At 48.7% G+C, this 24090-nt stretch overlaps 2 non-coding genes and 5 pseudogenes across 2 annotated transcripts; all 7 read left to right on the plus strand.

Annotated features, from left to right (window-relative positions):
• The first annotated feature begins 7630 nt into the window (after nt 1-7630).
• On the plus strand, nt 7631-7809 carry LOC144764339 (U2 spliceosomal RNA; annotated as a pseudogene).
• A 926-nt stretch (nt 7810-8735) lies between these two features.
• Nucleotides 8736-8946, plus strand: LOC144764550 (U2 spliceosomal RNA; annotated as a pseudogene).
• A 5406-nt stretch (nt 8947-14352) lies between these two features.
• On the plus strand, nt 14353-14529 carry LOC144764326 (U2 spliceosomal RNA; annotated as a pseudogene).
• Nucleotides 14530-15518: 989 nt separating this feature from the next.
• LOC144764496 (U2 spliceosomal RNA) lies at nt 15519-15731 on the plus strand (annotated as a pseudogene).
• A 419-nt stretch (nt 15732-16150) lies between these two features.
• LOC144764373 (U2 spliceosomal RNA) lies at nt 16151-16349 on the plus strand. The gene has a single exon (XR_013596522.1). It is a non-coding gene; the product is annotated as a U2 spliceosomal RNA (small nuclear RNA).
• Nucleotides 16350-17314: 965 nt separating this feature from the next.
• LOC144764463 (U2 spliceosomal RNA) lies at nt 17315-17493 on the plus strand (annotated as a pseudogene).
• A 6371-nt stretch (nt 17494-23864) lies between these two features.
• On the plus strand, nt 23865-24052 carry LOC144764363 (U2 spliceosomal RNA). Its single transcript, XR_013596517.1, has one exon. It is a non-coding gene; the product is annotated as a U2 spliceosomal RNA (small nuclear RNA).
• The last annotated feature ends 38 nt before the right edge of the window (nt 24053-24090 follow it).

Here is a 24090-nt window from a genome sequence, read left to right on the forward strand (position 1 = left end):
GTGAATAAAAGCAAACTGGTCACCGTGTCTTGCCTTATTTATGTATTTATTTGACTTATTTGCCCCACCCGGGCCGTGCGTTATTTATTTATTTATTTATTAATTTTTCGGGTTTACGAAAAAAATGCAAATAAAAAATTATTTCTTTTTTTCTCCCCTTCTCCATCCAGACGCTGCACTTTGAAAAGAGACAAAGGTCGGAAAAAGACTGTTTTTCCAGCAGCAGAGTTTCGTTGGTTTTGGATCCATTTCACTGGGGAACGAATGGAAGAAGGTTCCCAGCAAGTCAGTGGGAGGGAGGGAGGGAGGGAGGGAGGCAGGCAGGCTGGCTGGCTGGCTGGCTGGCTGGCTGAGAAGTGGACACTGCCCTTGGCTTCTCTGAGCAAGAAGAAAAATACAGAGTCCTTTTCCTTCTCTGCCCGCCCCCGAACGGCCACGAACGGCCAAGCCTTATCTATAGGCCTTAGGCTGCAGGGGAGTAGTGTCCCCGGCAAGCGAGGGTGAGGGGCCAGGGGGCGGCCATTTCCGGTCAGGGAGCTGTCCAGGGCATCCTGGGCTGATTCCCAGCATCCCCTGGCTGCCAGGCTTTCTGGCCAGCCGGCTGGAAGCAGTGCGCAGGAAGGGGCGGGGCATGCAAATACTAGAAAGAGGACAACGTGGGTATGCTAAGTGACGCCTAATGAGGCGACAGCCCAGGAGGACTCTGGGAGCCGGGAGAAGGCCTGAGGCCGGGGCCTCCTTTCCACCGGCACATGATGAGCTCTTGCTGGGAGTCTGAAAAAGAGGCGAAAGGGCGTCCAGCGGCGATGCAAGGGAAGACCCCGGTCCGGGTCAGCCAGGTGGATTTCTTCGGGAGGCGTTAATTCTGGCACCATTCTGGTTATCGCTTCTCGGCCTTTTAGCTAAGATCAAGTGTAGAAATACACTTGTGAATAGCTAGAGGGCGCTTGACCCCTGGAAACCCTTTGGTTGCTGGGCCTTCGCTCCACGGCTTGTCCGTGGCAAGGCTGCGTGACTGAGGGCGGAAAGGCTAAAGCCGAGGTGACCACCTTCGAGGGACACCTGGGGGACACTGGGCCTTCGCTCCACGGCTTGTCCGTGGCAAGGCTGCGTGGACCCTGGGACCGTTCCAACAGGGCAGAAACCTACTACAGGAGGGATACCTGGATCCGCCTGAGTGGAGGGACGGGCTGCGGCACCTGGCTTGTCCGGGGCCCAGCTGATGCCCAGAAACTCGGGGGGTGAAGGGGAAGCCCCTCCAGAGCTGACCACAGGCCCGCACATAGCTGCGTGGCCAGGAGACACTCTGGAGTGACCCCGGGCGCACTGAGATAGTGCACGGCTCGGGGACACTCAATTGAGGAATTTCGACCCCCCCACATAGGAACACCTGGCCTACACGGCCAGGAACAGGTGAGCTAAATAGCACACGGGGTGGTGGGAGGAAGATAAGGAGCCCGAGAAAGAAAGGCGGGGAAACCCTGGGCGCACCGGCGGTGCTCGGCCCGGGGACACCCCGAAAATACCGGGAAACATAATCCAGTACACCCGCAAAGCAATCGCAGGCAACAGCTGATTGGAGAGACCCCGGGCGCACCTCCTTGGTGCTCGGCCCGGGGAGACTCCAAAAAAAAAAAAAACACTCGAATTCCGGCAATTTTAAATCATTACCGCGAGCCCCCAGGCGCACCGGCTGGTGCTCGGCCAGGGGGCACGCAGACGGGAAAAAGCACAACAGCTGGCCAGCAAAGATCCAGGGAGCAATCGCAGACTCCCCCTCGGCCAGGAGGCACGCACTGACAGAAAAGAACGGGAAAAACGCGAGCCCCTCGGCGCACAGTCTTGTGCTCGGCCAAGGGGCACGCCAGACGAGCTGAACAGGCATATTTTCGAGGGCTGCGCATAAAACGACCCAGCAGCGCCCCCTAGCGAAGGAAAAACGGTAAACAAAGCGAGCCCCCAGGCGCTATCACAGAGCTCGGCCAGGGGGCACGCCCAAACGTATTCAGAGCCAAAAAGGAGACAAAAATCGCGAGCCCCCAGGCGCACTTCACAGTGCTCGGCCAGGGGGCACGCCCAGCAAAGAATCAAAGAGGAAATACCGCGAGCCCCCGGGGCGCACCGGCTGGTGCACGGCCTAGGGGCACGCACCTTTCTGCCAGCATAAGAACCCCACCAATTCCACACAGGGGAGGAGAAGGCCAAAATCAGTGAGCCCCCGGGCGCACCGCCAGGTGCTCGGCCAGGGGGCACACAACCAAACATGGGGGACCCCAAAAGCTACGCGAATGCAGCAGGAGGAAATCGCGCAGGAGGAGCAGCAAGAAATGCGACAGGACAAGCAACACCCACAGGTATAAGGAACACAGTTAGATTTGAAATCCAGGATGAGGCAAAACACAAAAGGAACCTAAGCCACTTAATGGACACTGTCTTCAAAAAGGTTTTAGATATAGATCCCACGGCAGTAAAATGCCTACAAGACTTCAGAATTAGAGGGCTCTTTGATGTCACTTTTGATAATGAGACAATGTACCACAAATGCTTGTTTAACCTAAATTGTTATAAAGATAAGGAGGAGTTAGAGGGATACAACATCACCCCCCTGTCCACACCCAGAGAAATACCTATAACTGTACATATGTACAACCCCTTCGCATCCCCAACAGAAATTGCCAATTTCCTACGCAGGTACTGCCAGACTGTAAGGGGAGGAAGTGAACTTAAGAATGAGTGGGGCATCTGGAATGGGAAGCGCAGATACATGGTCACCCTGGAAGCAGATGAGGAAGGAATAGGAGGAACAAAACACCCCCCCCTTAACTTCTCAATAGGGCCCAATAGAGGTTTTCTTTACTACCCAGGACAGCCAAACTTTTGCAGGGCATGCTTACAATTTGGACACACTAAAGAGTGGTGCCCAGGAGACATATGCAGGAACTGTGGGAAAAAGGGACACATGGCACAGGACTGTAAAGCCCCCAAAAAATGCAATCTATGTGGGGGAAACAACCACCTGTACAAAAACTGCCCCAATAGAGAAATGCCTAAATACCCAGAACAAGTAGCAGAAAAGAGAAATCAGAAAAAAAACCCCGAGACAGAAAAAGCAAAACAGGCAGAAGAAAGCACAAAAATTAGAGAAAATGCTAACGAACAAAATACAGATAGTACTAGTACACAAAACACAACGCCACACATACAACCAACTCCACAGATAGAAAAAGATGAGACCCAAACACCCACACAAATAGTACAGGAAACACCAGAAGAATATCAAACAGAAACAAACTTGATAGTAGATCAGACAGTGGAGGTAGTTACAATAGACCTAACTGGCACACAAGGGGACACCCAAGACACCAAGGAAGACCCTTTAGATAATTACAATCCAGAGTGGCTTTTTGCAGTGACACAAAACACAGGGAGCACCCACATCACACAGTCAATAGAACCCCAGATGCAGCCAGAGATAGAAATGGAAGAGGAAGAAACAAACAAAGATGCAGAGAATGGAAACAAGGAGGAAAAAAATACAAGACAGGTAGAAACAGGTGATGCCCCAAATGTAAATAACTTATCAGACTCCGAATCAGAAAACGAAGATATTTCAAGCTCACAAAAATCAGAGAAAGGCGCTCTGAGAGTATCAGCCAGACAGATAGCAAAGAAAAAAGTGAGAAAGGAAATAAAAAGAACCCTTTTGTTACAAGAAGCCCCACCAAACAAAAACAAAAGAAAAGCTTTCAGCCAAATGGGAAGTTCACAAAGTCCAGGCTCTAGATTTAGCAGCCTGGCGAACCTACCAGACTCAGAGGACCTCCACATGGAAGGTCTGTCTGACATAGAAAATGGAAAGGACCTCATCTTAGATGAGGGAAACCAAAAGAAAGAAGGGCCACCAGGCAACAGTCAAATATACTTCAACGATGAAGACGATATTGTATCAACTCTTGAAAGTGTCTCAATCCTCCAACAACAGGAGAATGAGATACCTGACAGCATATAAATTTAAAATTAAAATGATGTGGAAAATCATAGTAATGGCTATAACAATAGCCTCCCTAAATGTTAGAGGTTTGAGAAACCAAACCAAGAGAGCAGCTATATTTCATTACTGCAAAAACCTAAAAGCAGACATCATATGTCTACAAGAATGCGGCCTACCTTATGCTGACGAATACAGCCACATAGAAAAAGAATGGCCCTTGGGCCCATCCTTTTGGTCAGGAGGAGGAAATAAAAATGCAGGAGTGGGGATCCTCTTTACAAACAACCACCCACAACTAATACAAGAGACTATAATCTCGCCAGGGAGAGCACAAATGCTAACCATAAATTACAGAGAAAATATATTAAAAATTATTAATATATATGCCCATACCAAAAAGAATGAAAGGAAAGAACTGTTAGAAAACCTAAATTTCTTCTTAACTGACAACCAACCATGCCTCATAGCAGGAGACTTCAACTGCATTCTGTCACCAGGAGACAGATATGGATCCTCCATGCAGTACAAATTAGATACTACTTCCAAAAGTCTTAAGTATATAATAAAAAATTTCAACCTCCAAGACTCATTCCCCCTATGTAACCCGAACACAACGGGCTACACATGGCTATCTGGAGATGGAAACACCACATCCAGAATAGATTTTATCTTTGCTACCAGACAAATAAAATGCATAGCATCAAAACTAGATGATAGCTGCCTAACTGACCACCAAACAGTCATAACAGAATGCCAATTACCTCAAGCATCCCAAAAAGGGAAAACCTATTGGAAGCTAAACACCTCAACTCTATCTGAGGAAGAAACAAAAACAGCATTCCAAACTCAATATAGCAAATGGGAAAAACAAAAGAAAAACTTTCAAAATCTCACCCTATGGTGGGAATTTGTTAAAAAACAAACTAAAAACTTTTTCTCAAATATAGGAAGAGAGAGAGCAGCCCAAAAAAGAGCTGACTTTAAAAACCACCAAGAAAAACTGGCCTTACTAATAGAACTGCAAGACGCAGGAGTAGAGGTAAAGGAAGAGATGCTAAAAACTAGGGAAAACATAAAAAAATGGTATCTACAAAAAGGCAGAGAGACCATCTTTAACTCTAGAGTAAAAGAATACGAAGAAGGAGAAAAATGCAACGCTTTTTTCTTCAAAAAAGCAGCGCAAGCCCAACAAAATATCCCAGGCCTAAAAGATAAAAATGGAAAAACAACAAATAAAATAGAGGAAATACTAGAAATAACAGCAGAATTCTACAAAAACCTTTACAAAAAAAAAGGAATAGAGGAAGATACAGGAAATGACTTCCTACAAAACTTAGAAGGGAATTTGACAAAAGAAGCAAAATCTTTCCTAGAAAAACCCTTTGAAGGCCAGGAATTCCTAGAAGCACTCGCCCAGACACCAAAAAACTCTGCCCCAGGGAAAGATGGCCTACCCTGGGAATTCTATAAAACATTCTGGGGTACAATAGCAAGAGATTTTATTGAAATGCTCAACAAAGCAACTGAGGAAAAAAAACTTCCACCATCCTTCTTAGAAGGAGTAGTAACCCTAATATATAAAAAAGGTGACAAAGAATGCCTGGAAAATTGGAGACCCATCACTCTTTTAAACGTAGACAGTAAAATACTAAGCAAACTGATGACAAATAGAATTAAAAAGGTGCTCAAAGCAGTCATTCACCCAGACCAAACCTGTGCAGTCCCTGGTAGGAAATCATGGGACAGCATGATCACGATAAGAGACGCTATCTGGATGGCGCTAGAAAAAAACTCCCCACTAGGAGTCCTCTCACTTGACCTCCAAAAGGCCTTTGATAGTGTATCCCATGAATACATGTTTAAAGTCCTACACCATATGGGCTTCCCACCAGGATTCACTAAGATAATAAAACTGCTATACTCTAACGCCTCCAGTGCATTCCAGATAAATAACCACCTCTCCAAAGAAGTACAAATAGGTACAGGAGTCAGACAGGGTTGCCCACTATCACCAGCACTCTTCATCTGTGCACTAGAACCACTCCTAGCAACCCTGAGAAAAGACAAGGTAATAAAAGGAATCTTTGTCCCGGGGGCGGGGGGGAATAAAGCAAAATGCATAGCCTATATGGATGATATAACCATATTATGCCCAGACCCACAGTCGGTCTCAAGAACAATTCTACATTGCAACATCTTTGCACAAGCATCAGGACTAAAACTAAACCTAGACAAAACAACCTGCCTTACAGTAGGGAATTGGAACAACTTGGCAAAAATACCAGTAAAAACCACCAAACAACCAACAAAGATACTAGGAGTCAGGTTCTCAGAAGACACTTCAGGAGAAGACAATTGGACAGAAGTAAAAAAAAAGATAAACCAAAAAATTGGACTATGGAAAAGTAGATCCTTAAGCCTGGTAGGAAAAATACTGGTAATTAAAGCGGTCCTGCTCCCTTTGATGCTATACTATGCAGTGATTTTTCCTCCCTCCAAAGAGACACTCAAGAGTCTGCAGAAAACAATTTTTGACTTTGTTTGGTCCTCCAAAATGGAAAAACTTAAAAGAGAGATAGTTTACAAAAGCTTAGAAAATGGGGGCAAGGGAGTGCCAAACCTTTACCTTTTCTTCCTCGTCACGTACACCAGCCTATGTCTAAACGCAATTAGAGAAAGGAGGAACATTGCAGCACATTTCATCAGATATGGAGCTGCAAACATTTTTAGAACAGCAAAACTATTAGAACAAGACAACAGACTACCCACAGCTTTTGTCCCAACAAAAATGTACAACATTATAGATGACTTTCTGAAAAGTATGAAAAAAATACAACTGAAACCAGAGGACTTCATACACAGAATGGCCCTGAAAGAAGCCATACAAGACAAAGAAATTATGACACCTGCAAACAACCTCAATGAAAAACTCTCCAAAAAAGCATGGACAATGGCGAACAGCAAGGAGATCACCAATAGCCAAAAGGACCTGGCATGGCTTACCATCCACAAGGCTTTACCAGTAAAAAGCTTCCAACATAAGAGAGGACTAGCAAAGCAATCCACCTGCCCAAGAGACAATTGTAAAGCGGAAGAATCAGTACTCCATTTCCTCTGGAACTGCTACTTTGCACAGCTAACATGGAAAACCATTGGTCCCCTGATAAAAGGGATCACAGGACAAAACAACATAAACTATGAACTCATTCTGTATGGATTCCCCACAACATGTACTAAAGACAAACACAACCTACTTCTGAAAATCATATCATGTGTGAAAGAAAGTTTATGGACCACAAGAAACCTAGGAGTCTACCAACACAAGACCTTCTCCACTAAAGATTGTATAAATATTGCATTGGATAAAATGATGGTTTTTTATTATGTGGACATTAAAAAACAAGGCAAACTACAAGCAGAAAAAATATGGAAACAAAAAAAATGGGCAGAATGGGTAACTTAAAAATGTCTAGGAAAACACTTTAGCATAAAAGTGTTTTCTCTTACAATGAAACATATCTTGATGGAAAACTGACAGGTCTCTGCCTGCGTGCAACACCTAGTCCAGTTAAAAAGTATGCCACCCACAATGGGATTGGTTAACATGTATCTATGACAACATTTTTTTCTAAATAAAGTATATTTTTTCAACAAAAAAAAAAAAATCTGTTCTTATCAGTTTAATATCTGATACGTCCTCTATCTTGGGACCATATATTAAATTGATTTTTGGAACAGGGAGATGGAATAGGAGCTTGCTCTGTCCACTCCACGCATCAACCTGGTATTGCAGTACCTCCAGGAATGGTGCACTTCCCCACCCGGGGAAAACAATGCTGTTGAAAAATAGACGATAAAACGAAAGTAGCGTTTCACTACCAAACCCTGTAAAGTGGCGCTATTGTGTTTGCGTGTGAATAAAAGCAAACTGGTCACCGCGTCTTGCCTTATTTATGTATTTATTTGACTCATTTGCCACTTTGCGGCACCCGGGCCGTGCGTTATTTATTTATTTATTTTTCGCGTTTGAAATAAATAAATAAAATGATTTCTTTTAATTTTTTTTCCCCTTCTCCATCCAGACGCTGCACTTTGAAAAGAGACAAACGTCGGAAAAAGATTGTTTTTCCAGCAGCAGACTTTCAGTGGTTTTGGATCCATTTCACTGGGGAACGAATGGAAGAAGGTTGGGAGGCAGGCATGCTGGCAGAGAAGTGGACACTGCCCTTGGCTTCTCTGAGCAAGAAGAAAAATACAGAGTCCTTTTCCTTCTCTGCCCGCCCCGCCCCGAACGGCCACGAACGGCCACGCCTTATCTATAGGCCTTAGGCTGCAGGGGAGTAGTGTCCCCGGCAAGCGAGGGCGAGGGGCCAGGTGCCGGCCATTTCCGGTCCGGGAGCTGTCCAGGGCATCCTGGGCTGCTTCCCAGCATCCCCTGGCTGCCAGGCTTTCTGGCCAGCCGGCTGGAAGCAGTGCGCAGGAAGGGGCGGGGCATGCAAATACTAGAAAGAGGACAACGTGGGTATGCTAAGTGACGCCTAATGAGGCGACAGCCCAGGAGGACTCTGGGAGCCGGGAGAAGGCCTGTGGCCGGGACCTCCTTTCCACCGGCACATGATGAGCTCTTGCTGGGAGTCTGAAAAAGAGGCGAAAGGGCGTCCAGCGACGGTGCGAGGGAAGACCCAGGTCCGGGTGAGCCAGGTAGATTGCTTCGGGAGGCGTTGCTTCTGAATCGGCCCTGGTTATCGCTTCTCGGCCTTTTGGCTAAGATCAAGTGTAGTTTCACTTGCCTCCCCTAGGGGAGGGCGGTCAGTTGGGATGTTTTCATTGAACTTTGTGTGTCAATGATATTCCCAATACGTAGAAACGAGATTCGGAATCGGAACGAGGGTGACGGTACCGGAACGACAATGACAGCAATGTCATTACGCATATGACAGTAATGTCATAACGTTTTTAGTAGCCTGGCATGCTGGACTGTTGGGCAGTACCCCTAAGGGGGCTGACTGGCAGGCCGGCTGAGTGGCGATTTTTTTCGTAGGTCAGCAGGCGAGACTGGGCTGCTGTGCCAACCGGCTTTGGCTGACAACCGGGCTGATGACCTTGGATGGAACGACAGGGCCGAACGGCATGGCTGGAAGGCTAAGTCGCCCCCCTGTCCAGGCGAACCCTCCTAGGTCCGACCGGCACAAGGCCAACCAGCTAATGGCTGTCTGCGGATTGGTTCCCCGCTTTCAGCTGGGCTGGTTGGCTGCTGGATGGAGGTAGTAGCAGGACAGACCGGGGTTGGCTGAAAAGATAAGCCATGCCTAGTACCCCCTGGGCAAGTAGGCCAGGCGAGACGGCTCGGTTGAAGGGCGAGGCCGGTGGGTGTGGCAGACTGGCCAGACCTGCTGACTGAGGGTGTGACGGGTAGGAGATATTAACCCCAGTGATGCTAGCACACACATCACCGGTATAGAAACAGGAAAAAAGGACACAGAAGACACAGAAGGAGGATGGGAGATAGCGCAACCAAAAAGACAAAAGAAATCAAAACTATGGAAAGATACACAAGAAGCAGAACTAGAAATGGACCTAGGAACAAGTGTAGGGGAAGGAAACCAAGAGCAGGACACGGAATCAGAGGAGGAATCCAATGACAGCATAGCAGCAAGGAAAGAATACAAAAAGATCCAACAAAAAGCAGAGAAGATCCACAGTAGGACAATTAGAAAAAAGCAAAATCAGAGCCTCAAATTCTCGCAAAATGCCATCCATACCAGGCAAAAAAGAAGATCAACAAGCAAATTTGCTGAACTATCAATAGAGGGGTTTGACCGCCTTTTTCCAGACCTAAATGTGGAACACACCAAAACCATTTTTTCCAAGCTTCCCACCATCTCGGGGAAACAGGACATAAACATGACAGGGCACACAGCAGCCCAAAAGGGAAATCTTACAGGCACACAACCTGATCAAGAGAAAGAAGATATCAATCCTTTCGACCTTTTCCTAGGGAGTCAGGAAGAAATTCCCACCACTGACCAACAAAGCGTAGAGTCAGACACAACGGAGGCCATAGATGTAGACTTATTATAAAACAAAAATGAGGTTACAAATCTACTTTCTCATGGCTATCACAATAGCCTGCTTAAATGTTAGAGGAATAAAACAAACAACCAAGAGAATGGCCATATATGAATACTGTAAAGTCCTAAAAGCAGACATTATGGGCCAGATGTAGGTAGGCTTTTACCGGGTGGTAACGGCCGAATTCGGCCGTTACCACCCGGTAAAAGCAATTTGACATGTAGGTCCCTGTAATTTACAGACTCGGTAAATTTACCGGTAGGTAAATTTACCGAGTATGTAAAATACCGAGTCGGTATCATTACTGATTCCGGACAATTGGTATGTAGGTGGGACTCTTCTGAGTCCCACAAGCAGTACCACATCGGTATTTTACCATCAAATACTACTTGATGGTAAAATACCGTTTCTGGTGTGCATGCACATGTGTGCATGCACACCTATGCCATATGACAGGCAGACCTGCCCTTAGGGCAGGTATGCCTGCCACATGGCACCCGAGCCTCTTTTGGGGGTGCCAGAGGGTGTCAAAGTGACACCCCCTGCACCCTTGTGACAGTCAGTATTTTCCGATGTGGTAAATACCGACCGGTATATGCCCAATCAATCCTATGGGCTTCAAAGCCCATAGGAATGCATGGGCATTAACTGGTCGGTATTTACCACATCGGAAATTACCGACTGTTTCCGATTCGGTAATTGCACATCTGCAATTACCTACATCTCGGTATTTTTATTTTCCGACCTCTTAAATACCGAGTCGGTGTGACTCGGTATTTAAGAGGTCGGTAAATAAAAATTACCTACATCTGGCCCTAGATGTCTACAAGAATGTCACCTTCCCTTTAATTATGACTACTCATTCTTACAGGAAGAGTGGGACCTAGGACCATCCATATGGTCAGGGGGGGGAAACAAAAATGCGGGGTTATGCTTCCTTTTTAAAAACCACCATTTCTCTATTGTCAAACAAGAGAACGTTGAACATGGGAGGGCAATAATACTTCATGTCAACTACCAGGGACAACAGCTCCGTATCTGCAATGTATATGCGCAAACTACAAAGAATGATAGATACGAACTCTTTGACAACCTACAACATTTCCTAGTAGGATGTACACCTACTATAATGTTAGGGGATTTCAACTGTATCTTACATACAACTGATAGAGTAGGAGTCTGTCAAACCTATACTTTGGATAAGTCCTCCAAGAAACTCATAGAAGTCATACAAAATCTCAACCTGCAAGATTCGTTTACAATTTGCAACCCAAACACCACAGGATATACTTGGATCTCGGACGATGGGAACACGGTCTCTAGAATAGACCTAATCCTAGCCTCTGAAAACATCACATGTCATTCTTTAGAACTACAGGATAGCTGCCTATCAGTCCACCAAACGCTGTTAACAGAATTCTCTATACCAAACATAGGGAAAAAAAGCAGTGCCTACTGGAAACTGAACACCACTCTCCTACAAAACAAAGAGACTCAGGAGTCCTTCATAGAACAATATGAACTATGGAAAACAGAGAAAGAACAATTCTCATCACTACAAAAATGGTGGGAATATACCAAGAAACAAACAAAGTACTTTTTTTCCAAAAAAGGTAAAGAAATAGCGCAAGCAAAAAGAAATGAATATAATGAGCTACAAGATACCCTCACAAACCTCATAGAACTTCAAGAGGCAGGGATACAAGTCACAGAAGACATCCAAAAGACTAAAGCAGATATTAGAAATTGGTTCCTAAAAAAAGGAAAAGAAACAATGTTCAACTCGCGCGTCCTCAAATATGAAGAGGATGAGAAGTGCAACTCCTTCTTCCAGAAAGCCAAAACAAACCACACACCCATAGAAGAACTCCTAGACGATAAAGGCAAAGAAAACAAAGAACAAAAATACATAGAACAAGTGGTACAAAAATTCTTTTCTAACCTATTCTCGGAAAAAAACTGTGATGCATCTGCATGCGACGACCTACTAGAAATCTATGACAAAGGTCTAACCTCTGAAGAAAAAGATTTCCTACAGTCCCCCTTCACAGGAGAAGAGTTTCTAAATATCATCAACAAAGCACCACACAACTCTGCCCCAGGACAAGATGGATTACCATGGGAGTTCTACACCACTTTCTGGAAAACCATAGCAAGAGACGTTATTGAAATGTTCAAACAATGTGTGAGAGATAAATCCTTTCTACAAAGTTTCACACAGGGATCAGTCAGACTGATCCACAAAAAAGGGGACATGAACAACATAAAATATTGGAGACCGATAACACTACTAAATGTAGACAGCAAAATTTACAGCAAATGCATAACCAACAGAATAAAAAGAGTGCTAAAAACTGTGATAGAAACAGATCAAACCTGCGCAGTACCAGGCAGGAAGATTTGGGACAGCCTTATAACCATCAGAGATGCCATCAATAGAGCCCTAGAAGAAGGCAACCCACTAGGAGTCCTATCACTAGACTTACAAAAGGCCTTTGATAGTGTCTCACACGCTTACTTGTTTAAAGTCCTGCAGAAAATGGGCTTCCCCACCACATTTATTGAAATGATAGAAATGCTATATAAAAATGCAACAAGTAAAATTATTGTGAATGGGATGCTCACAGAAGAAGTATACATAAAATCAGGAGTACGCCAAGGTTGCCCCCTTTCCCCAGCCCTTTTTGTATGTGCCTTGGAACCACTGCTGTGCAGGATAAGGAAGGACAAAATCATCAGGGGGATATTTGTACCAGGATCTGAAGGAAAAAAAGCAAAATGTATCGCATACATGGACGATGTGACTGTACTGTGCCCTGACCCCCCATCGGTCAGAAGAGTGCTCTTACATACAAAATTCTTTGCGCAAGCATCAGGGCTAGTTTTGAACACTGAAAAAAGCACATGCCTCACAATAGGAAACTGGAACAACCTAGCAAAACTTGAAGTAAAAATAACAAAACAACCTACAAAGATCCTGGGGATCACCTTCTCACAAGACCCAGAAGGAAAAGACAATTGGCCCCCCATCCAACGCAAGATCAACCAGAAATTGGGGTTATGGAAAAGAAGAACCCTATCCATGACTGGGAAAATTATGGTCATAAAAGCTGTCATTTTGCCACTAATACTTTTCTTTGCAGTAGTATACCCACCAGACAAAGACACGCTGAGACAACTACAAAAAAGCCTTTTTACATTCTTTTGGAACTCAAAAATGGAGAAAGTTAAGAGAACGATGGTCTTCAAACACCCAAGAAACGGGGGGAAAAATATGCCAAATCTGTACCTGTATATTTTCACGAACTACTTCTGCCTCTGCCTCAAAGCAATACAAGAAGGCAGAAATATTGCAGCCAATTATGTACGGTATGGAGTTGGAGACATCTTTTACAAATTCAAAATCCTACAGAGAGACAATACTAGACCTGTTGCTTTTTTCCCCCACAAACTCTATGCCTGCCTGGAACCCTTCATAAAGATGTTGAAACTCCTAGAAGTGGACAATGACTGCTTCAAAGAAAGAATTCTGTTAAAAAAAGAACTACAACAGTTGGAGAAAATGGAGATGATCAATAACCTTCCTGAAAAACTCTCCAAACTGGTTTGGGAAAAAGCAAACCACACAGACATTACGAACTCACAAAAGGACCTTACATGGTTGACTGTGTCCAACGCCCTACCAGTAAAGACCTTCCAACACAGAAGAGGACTCGCTAAATCGACAAAATGCCCGAGACCAGACTGCCCAGGAGAAGAAACAACAATGCATTTTTTATGGAACTGTCATTTTGCAAAGAAATTTTGGAATAAATTACATTTGTTTATCAAAGAAATTACCACGCTAGGAAACATAAACTATGAAACAGTATTGTATGGTATAGAGGGCTCACTGTCAAAAAATAAAGACAGAGCCCTTTGGAAAATACTAAGTAGCGCAAAAGAAAGTTTATGGATTGCTAGAAACCTGCTATTATTTAAACATAAAGAGCTGGAGGTCAAAGATGTAATTCACATATGCCTTGACAAAATTATGCTCTTTTACTATGTGGACTTAAAAAAACAGGGGAAAGATATAGCAGAGGAAAAATGGAAACAGAAAAAATGGTCAGAATGGGTCACTTAAAAACAGCTTCACTTCAGCATAAAAGTGAGAGACTTATGAGCAAAATCTTGATGGAAAACCGGTAGGCAGGTGCCTGCGTGCACCCCCTACACAGGTTACAATGTACACCACCCTATGGGATTGGTTAAAATGTATATGTGCCTTACAAACTTCTGAATAAAGTATATTTTTACAAAAAAAAAAAAAATCTGTTCTTATCAGTTTAATATCTGATACGTCCTCTATCTGGGGACCATATATTAAATTGATTTTTGGAACAGGGAGATGGAATAGGAGCTTGCTCTGTCCACTCCACGCATCAACCTGGTATTGCAGTACCTCCAGGAATGGTGCACTTCCCCACCCGGGGAAAACAATGCTGTTGAAAAATAGACGATAAAACGAAAGTAGCGTTTCACTACCAAACCCTGTAAAGTGGCGCTATTGTGTTTGCGTGTGAATAAAAGCAAACTGGTCACCGCGTCTTGCCTTATTTATGTATTTATTTGACTCATTTGCCACTTTGCGGCACCCGGGCCGTGCGTTATTTATTTATTTATTTTTCGCGTTTGAAATAAATAAATAAAATGATTTCTTTTAATTTTTTTTCCCCTTCTCCATCCAGACGCTGCACTTTGAAAAGAGACAAACGTCGGAAAAAGATTGTTTTTCCAGCATCAGACTTTCAGTGGTTTTGGATCCATTTCACTGGGGAACGAATGGAAGAAGGTTCCCAGCAAGTCAGTAGGATGGAGGGAGGGAGGGAGGGAGGGAGGGAGGGAGGGAGGGAGGGAGGGAGGGAGGGAGGGAGAGAGGGAGGGAGGGAGGGAGGGAGGGAGGCAGGCATGCTGGCAGAGAAGTGGACACTGCCCTTGGCTTCTCTGCCCGCCCCGCCCGTCCCCGAACGGCCACAAACGGCCAAGCCTTATCTATAGGCCTTAGGCTGCAGGGGAGCAGTGTCCCCGGCAAGCGAGGGTGAGGGGCCGGCCATATCCGGTCAGGGAGCTGTCCAGGGCATCCTGGGCTGATTCCCAGCATCCCCTGGCTGCCAGGCTTTCTGGCCAGCTGGCTGGAAGCAGTGCGCAGGAAGGGGCGGGGCATGCAAATTCTAGAAAGAGGACAACGTGGGTATGCTAAGTGACGCCTGATGAGGCGACAGCCGAGGAGGACTCTGGGAGCCGGGAGAAGGCCTGAGGCCGGGGCCTCCTTTCCACCCAGACATGCTGAGCTCTTGCTGGGAGTCGGAAAAAGAGGCGGAAAGGCGGCCAGCGACGGTGCGAGGGAAGACCCAGGTCCGGGTGAGCCAGGTAGATTGCTTCGGGAGGCGTTGCTTCTGAATCGGCCCTGGTTATCGCTTCTCGGCCTTTTGGCTAAGATCAAGTGTAGTATCACTTGCCTCCCCTAGGGGAGGGCGGTCAGTTGGGATGTCTTCATTGAACTTTGTGTGTCAATGATATTCCCAATACGTAGAAACGAGATTCGGAATCGGAACGATGGTGACGGTACCGGAACGACAAATGACAGCAATGTCATTACGCATATGACAGTAATGTCATAACGTTTTTAGTAGCCTGGCATGCTGGACTGTTGGGCAGTAACCCTAAGGGGGCTGACTGGCAGGCCGGCTGAATGGCGATTTTTTTCGTAGGTCAGCAGGCGAGACTGGGCTGCTGTGCCAACCGGCTTTGGCTGACAACCGGGCTGATGACCTTGGATGGAACGACAGGGCCGAACGGCATGGCTGGAAGGCTAAGTCACCCCCCTGTCCAGGCGAACCCTCCTAGGTCCGACCGGCACAAGGCCAACCAGCTAATGGCTGTCTGCGGATTGGTTCCCCGCTTTCAGCTGGGCTGGATGGAGGTAGTAGCAGGACAGACCGGGGTTGGCTGACAAGATAAGCCATGCCTAGTATCCCCTGGGCAAGTAGGCCAGGCGAGACGGCTCGGTTGAAGGGCGAGGCCGGCGGGTGTGGCAGACTGGCCAGACCTGCTGACTGAGGGTGTGACGGGTAGGACAAAAAAAAAAAAATCTGTTCTTATCAGTTTAATATCTGATACGTCCTCTATCTGGGGACCATATATTAAATTGATTTTTGGAACAGGGAGATGGAATAGGAGCTTGCTCTGTCCACTCCACGCATCAACCTGGTATTGCAGTACCTCCAGGAATGGTGCACTTCCCCACCCGGGGAAAACAATGCTGTTGAAAAATAGACGAGAAAACGAGAGTAGCGCTTCACTACCAAACCCTGTAAAGTGGCGCTATTGTGTTTGCGTGTGAATAAAAGCAAACTGGTCACCGTGTCTTGCCTTATTTATGTATTTATTTGTCTTATTTGCCGCCCCCGGGCCGTGCGTTATTTATTTATTTATTTATTAATTTTTCGCGTTTACAAGAAAAAGATACAAATAAAAAAATTCTTTCTTTTTTTCTCCCCTTCTCCATCCAGACGCTGCACTTTGAAAAGAGACAAACTTCGGAAAAAGACTGTTTTTCCAGCAGCAGATTTTCCTTGGTTTTGGATCCATTTCCCTGGGGAACGAATGGAAGAAGGTTCCCAGCAAGTCAGAGGGATGGAGGGAGGGAGGGAGGGAGGCAGGCTGGCTGGCTGGCTGGCTGAGAAGTGGACACTGCCCTTGGCTTCTCTGAGCAAGAAGAAAAATACAGAGTCCTTTTCCTTCTCTGCCCGCCCGTCCCCGAACGGCCATGAACGGCCACGCCTTATCTATAGGCCTTAGGCTGCAGGGGAGCAGTGTCCCCGGCAAGCGAGGGTGAGGGGCCGGCCATATCCGGTCAGGGAGCTGTCCAGGGCATCCTGGGCTGATTCCCAGCATCCCCTGGCTGCCAGGCTTTCTGGCCAGCTGGCTGGAAGCAGTGCGCAGGAAGGGGCGGGGCATGCAAATTCTAGAAAGAGGACAACGTGGGTATGCTAAGTGACGCCTGATGAGGCGACAGCCGAGGAGGACTCTGGGAGCCGGGAGAAGGCCTGAGGCCGGGGCCTCCTTTCCACCCAGACATGCTGAGCTCTTGCTGGGAGTCGGAAAAAGAGGCGGAAAGGCGCCCAGCGACGGTGCGAGGGAAGACCCAGGTCCGGGTGAGCCAGGTAGATTGCTTCGGGAGTCGTTGCTTCTGAATCGGCCCTGGTTATCGCTTCTCGGCCTTTTGGCTAAGATCAAGTGTAGTATCTGTTCTTATCAGTTTCACAGCGCGGTTTCTGCGCAGTTGATATTTGATTTGGACTATACTACGACTTTGACTTGTGAAGTGAATAAATTTGCTTATGCAAATTTATGCAAATTTTGCAATTTATGCAAATTTTCGAGAAGGCCCGACGTGCTTTTAATTAAGCCGGAGGAGGGACACCAGCGTGCTGGTGCCTGTTTGTTCACTAGGAACTTAAAGTAGAACCCCCAAGGGCCTGCGGCCAGCTCCTAGAGCACAGGTAACGTTGAGCGCTCCTAACTCTCTCTCTCCTGGCGTTTGGGTGGACTAATGCTGGAGGCTTAAAACACCTCCTAACATCCTTCACAGGCCTGAACAGCACCCAGAGCTCTGGTAAGGGGATTTATGCTTAGGTGGACACACCTATAACCCTGCCTTAGTTCTAGGGAGTGACTGGTCAGAGTTTCTTGCACTGCAGACCTCTAAGGTTTGCTGGGAGACACCCCAGGCACCCAGGCGGACGGTCCAAAGGCGAACCAGGTAAATCCGGCGGTAACCCACAATCTACCAGGTGACCCCCCCCAACCAACCAAATGGAAGACATGGACACTGAACCCTCAGTGGCCACCACAGAAGGCATCCCCCAGCTGGACGCCCAGAAACCAGACCCCCCACCCCCTGGGGACAGCGGCAAGGCGGCGAGTAAGGAGACACCCGTTGAAGCGGGCACCAGCGCAGGGACGGCTGGTGCCCCCAAGACCCCGGTACCCCAGGCCCCAGGGCCAAAGGCACCAGGAGGGCAGACGGGTGCGCCTGGAAACCCCAAGGCGGCCAAACCAGGGAGTGGGGGGAAGGGTGAGGCAGGGACCAAGCAGGGGACAGCCCCAGAACCCTTCAATGGGTACAGCATCACCCACCGGCACACCCAGCTCATGCGGTGGGAGATGAAGGACAAAGCCGGACCCCGAATGGAGCGAGCCACATTTGTGAAAAAAATCCTCAAACCAGCAGGGGTCCAAGGAGAAGAGATACTGAGTTGCCAGGCATCTGCATCGGGAATGATCTTCCTCCTCAGCTTCTTCACGCAAGCCCTCTTCAGGAAGTACTGGGACTTCTTTCAGGAGAAGAAGGAGGAGACGCCCTACAGCAGATTCAGTGTAACGGCCGGGATGGAACCAGCAACCACGGAGAAGAGGATAACGGTTGAGATGACCAACCCCCACATCCCAGACAAGGACATCGCGTCGCTCCTCCAACGGTACGGCACCATCCGGTCAGGGCCCACCAAGGTCAGGGACCCCAACGGAATTTGGAACACGACCTGGCAGGCACAGATGGACCTCCACAAGGACCCATTAGGGAGAGATGGCATGAAACACCCACCGGCCAGCTTCTACCTAGGATCAGACATGGGGAGGATCAAGTACCCAGGACAACCCTTCACCTGCAGGAAGTGCGAAGGCACGGGCCATGCCGGCAGGGATTGCCCTGTGAAATTCTGCTGGAAATGCAAGCAGTCCGGACACGACGCAAGCTCATGCAAAGGGACCAGGAAGTGCAACCTCTGTGGAGAGGTGGGCCACTCGTACTACCAGTGCCCCAAGTCAGACTTGCCGAAAACATACGCAGCGGCCGCTGCAGCGAGCCCAGCCTGGAGCCAACCATGGAGACAGACCAGGCCGAAGCTCTCGCCAACAGCCAACGCCAGCCTGAACACCCTCCTGAAGGACGCCAGGGACCAATCGGGAAAAACATCACCGACACCCGGGAAGGTGGATCAGAAGGGCCAGGATCCGAAAACAACAACCCCCACAGGACCAGGCCAGAGCAACAAAGAGGGACCCAAAGCAGGACCGGACACAGGACCACCACCACCTACTGTGACGGCACCAGCCAAGGAACCCCAGACCCCCAAAGGAAGCCCGGAGGACGGAGCATCAGCAAAGACCCCGCCAAAGGAAACCCCAAGGGAAGACGCACCGGCTGAGGTAACACCAGCCAAGGAACAACCGGAACCCACCAATGAAGGAGCGCCACAAGAAACCGCACCAACAAAGGAGGCCACCGGAGAGAAGGCACCAGCACCGAGAACAGAGTCCAAGGAGGCAAGAAAGGAGAAAAAGGACTCTGCCAAGGCAAAGGGGGCCAAGAAAACAGACAAAAAGGGAAAGAAGAAGGACAGCGAAGATGACTGGGTGACCATAGAGTCATGGGAGACAGTGCAATCCCAGTCGCTGCGCCAGAAAGCAAAAAAACTCGCAGAAGCCAAAGAGCAAACACGCTCCAGCACAAGGATCCAGATGGCGGCAGCACAAAAACCACCACCAACGGAACCCAAGCTGGAGACACTGGAAGACGTAGAGGGGCCAGACGGAAACACCCAACGGACAGGCCCCCAGAAACGGAAGCTACAAGGGAAAGAGGACTTCCTGAAGAGCAAGAAATTGAACAACGCGGGCACCGATGACGAAACGGAAAACGACACCCACATCGTCATAGTGAGCGACGGGGAGGAGATGGAGGAGGAAGTGGGAGACAAGCAAGAAGAGGAGGAGTCAACCCTCCAGGACCTCCACCGCCAACTCAACGACCTGGCAGCCATAACCGTACCAGACCAATGGGACCTGGTAGTAGAAAACGAGGAGCTCTTCGAATACACAGGAGACGCCTCAGCGGAGTGGGGATCACCGGAGAAACAGGACAACCTACAATCACAGTAGGGACACCCAGGGCCTTCAACCCCAGTAGGTACCGAAACCAGACACTGACCGATAGCACAGAGACAATGGCCATATCATTGCTCACCCTAAACGTCAGAAGCATGAAGGATCAGGTCAGGCGGGTTGGCACGTTGCGCTTCCTGGCCACCCAGAACCGAGATATCTGCTTTCTACAGGAATGCGGAATTCCGTACACCCAGTCGTACAGCCAGCTTGAACGGCAGTGGACGCACGGGCCATCCTTTTGGTCTGGAGGGAACGATTGCAAATCATCTGGAGTGGCCATTCTAATCAGGGGAAGGCATTTCACCGTGGACAAAGTCACCGAGCAGGTCAACGGCAGAGTGCTGGTCGTGGACGGCTCGTGGGCCGGTGAGCCCGTTCGGCTCATCAACGTCTATGCCCCCCCGGAGAAGAATGAGCGACTCGAGATGTTCAGGGTGCTCAGGTTGCAACTCGTTACCTCCAGAACCATTCTGATGGGTGGTGATTTCAACTGCATAGTAGAGTTGGATGGACGCAGTGGGCCAGGCTCTGCAGGAATGGATGTGACGTCCAGGCTGTTGGTGGAGATGATAAAGGAGGCGTCCCTCCGGGATGTCATCGGGAGCATGGGGCCGAACGCCAGGAATTATTCCTGGAGCAAGCCGGACGGATCCGTGCGTTCACGGATCGACCTCCTACTCACCTCCCCAACAGTAAAGCCTGGGCGAAGCTCCATGGTCGCCGTCCACTTCTCTGACCACAGAGCAGTCAGTTTTGAGGGGGAACTTACAGGGAAGTTCCCCGCTGGCCCAGGTTCGTGGAAACTGAACTGCTCTTTGCTGGACAACGAGGAGTTAGTGGCGAACCTCAGAGACGCGTACATAGAGTGGAAGGACATGAAGGGCCTCTTTCAATCCGCCAGCGAGTGGTGGGAATGGGTGAAAGTCAGGTTCCGGAGCTTCTTCCAGGATGCAAGCAGAGCTGCTGCACGGGAAAAGAAGAGGACGTTCAGGAGGCTGCAGAGCAAACTGCAGCAACTGTACGAACTCGAGCTCAGGGGATGGGACGTGGATGACGACCTGGAGGACACCCGAAAAGGGCTCGCAGAGCACTTTAGGGAAGAATCCGAGAAAATCATCTTCAGGACCAGAACCGAGAACCTAGAGAAGGGCGAGAAATGCAACTCGTTCTAATTTAAGAAAATTCACTCAACTCACACACTGCTGGTGGAACTTCGGGACTCGGAGGGCAACCTCCAAAGTGAGAAAGAGGACGTCATGAGAGTCGTCACAGACTTCTACGGCGAACTCTACTCACCGAAGGCGTCAGAGAGAGCCCAGGCGGACAGTTTCTTGGAGGGCATCTCAAAGACACTGGGTCCGGAAGAGAGAGAAGGCCTGGACGCGCCTTTCACCCTGGAAGAACTGCACTTGGCCGCCACAACCTCCAAGAGAGGCAAGACACCCGGGAACGTTGGGCTCCCAGTGGAACTGTATGTCGAACTATGGGACCTGATCGGGCCGGACTTGCTGACCCTCTACGAGGAAATGGTGGGCAAGGGCAGTATGCCGCAATCCCTGCGAGAGGGCATGATAACACTCTTGTACAAGCAGAAGGGAGAGAGAGAAGACCTCAAGAACTGGAGGCCCATCTCTCTCCTCAACGTGGACTACAAGATTCTCGCGAAGGTAATGGCCAACCGCCTAAAGAAAGTGGTAGCAAAGATAGTCCACCCAGACCAGTCCTGCGGTATACCGGGACGGCAAATCGCGGACAGCCAGGCCCTGGTCCGGGACACGATCGAGTACGTCAAGGGTCGCAAGATCCCGACGGCCTTGGTCAGCCTGGACCAGGAGAAGGCGTTCGACCGCGTTTCCCATGAGTTCATGGACCGGGCACTCAGAGCGCTGGGCCTGGGGGACTTCTTCTGCGACGTGGTGAAAACAATGTATAGCGACATCTCCAGCACGGCAACAGTGAATGGCTGGAGTACCGACCCTTTCCCAGTCCTGTCAGGGGTGAGGCAGGGATGCCCCCTCTCCCCCCTCCTGTTCATCTGCGTAATAGAACTCCTCGCGGAACGCATCCGGCAGAACAGCAACATCAGAGGAGTAAAGGCACCGGGAAGCGGAGGAAAAGGAGAAGTGAAGTGCTCTCTGTACATGGACGACGTCTCAGTATTCTGCGCGGACGGACCGTCCATAAGAGAACTGGAAAGGACTTGTATCGAGTTTGGAAAGGCATCAGGGGCGAAGATCAAGCGCGCCAAGTCAGAAACCCTGCTCTTCGGACACTGGACCCTCCCCCGAGACCCACTACCATTCCCCATCAAGAGAGACTTCCTGAAGATCCTGGGAGTCTGGTTCGGCGGAGAAGGTGCAGCAGAGAAGACCTGGGAGGAAAGACTGGCGAAGACAAGGCAGAAGCTGGGACTCTGGAGCCTCCGGAAGCTGACGATCGAAGGGAAGTCTTTGGTCCTGCGGAACGAGACCCTGCCAGTACTCCAGTACGTCGCTCAAGTATGGCCAGTGCAGACCACAACGGCCAAGGCCATCACGAGAATGATCTTCTACTTCATCTGGAGCTCGAAGATGGACAGAGTGAAGAGGACGGTGATGTTCAAGACCCACGACAAGGGAGGCAAAGGAGTGCCGGACATCGCCACCATCCTGAGAGGGATCTTCGTGTGCCATTGCGTGAGGAACACCCTGAGGACAGAAGATGAGAGCCACGTCGGCTTTCTGATGGCACGCTTCTTCCTGCTGCCAGCGTGGAGGCGCCTCGGATGGGCTGAGTGGGTGAGCGCCGTCCCGTACAACTGGGAGACCCCGTGGTTCTACAAAGAGGTGGAGAAGTTTGTGAAGGAATTTGGCCTGGAGACAGCGAGCCCCGCCACATGGACCTCCAAGCTTGTCCAGAAACAGATACGTGCAAGAGACGTCAGCGAGCAAATCGGCGCCCTCCCCTCAGCCACAGCAGACCACGTGTGGGGAAACGTCGCATCCAAACGCCTGACGAACCAGCACAAGGACACCGCCTGGATGGCCATCCAAGGAGGACTTCCCGTGAGAGCCTTCATGCACGCAAGAGGACTCAACCGATACAAGTCCTGCCCAAGAGGATGCACCGTGGACGAGACAACACACCATCTCTTCTGGGAGTGCACGTACGCACAGGACCTGCTGAAGGCCCTGGGCACAGAGCTTAGGGCCTGGATACCTACGACCTGCATCACCGCTGACTCTGTGATGTATGGACTGTTCCCAGGGACACACGCACTAAGTGACCTCCAGGGCTGCTGGAGGCTCCTGTGCTGTTTCAAAGATGTTCTTCTGTTCTCCAGAAACCGCCTGGTAGTAGGGAAAAAGGAGACATCAACCCTGGGATGCCGTAAGATGATCCACAGCCTCCTGCGCGACTACGCAGCACTGGACGGATCAGATGGAGATAGCGAGGACGAAACCTGAGGACCGAAGGGGTGGCCTGTCACGCAGGGGCCCCAGAAAGACTCAGGGAACAAAAGCAACCCCAACGGAGGCCTACTTGTCACTCAAGGGGCCCCCAGAGGGACCACTAACCTGTGTTTTCCTATTTTTCCCTTCAATCCAGGAACCAGTTTGGCGACCGGAGAGAGGAGAGAACGGATGAAGACAGGTGGAGTAAATGTAAATAATTTACTGTATGTATTTTATTTAACGTGACCTTTTTCCTTCACAGGTAAAAGGTCAATGGGATAGCTTGCGCACTTGTTGCCAAGTTTGTTACCAACGACTTACAAATAAAAAGGGTGTTGTGGAAGGTGACGATTGATGTATCTGAACCAGAAACGATGCTCTGACAAAAAAAAAAAAAAAAAAAAAAAAATCTGTTCTTATCAGTTTAATATCTGATACGTCCTCTATCTGGGGACCATATATTAAATTGATTTTTGGAACAGGGAGATGGAATAGGAGCTTGCTCTGTCCACTCCACGCATCAACCTGGTATTGCAGTACCTCCAGGAATGGTGCACTTCCCCACCCGGGGAAAACAATGCTGTTGAAAAATAGACGAGA

The sequence above is a fragment of the Lissotriton helveticus genome, chromosome 6 (genome assembly GCF_964261635.1).
Source record: "Lissotriton helveticus chromosome 6, aLisHel1.1, whole genome shotgun sequence".
Classification (NCBI taxonomy): Eukaryota; Metazoa; Chordata; class Amphibia; order Caudata; family Salamandridae; genus Lissotriton; species Lissotriton helveticus.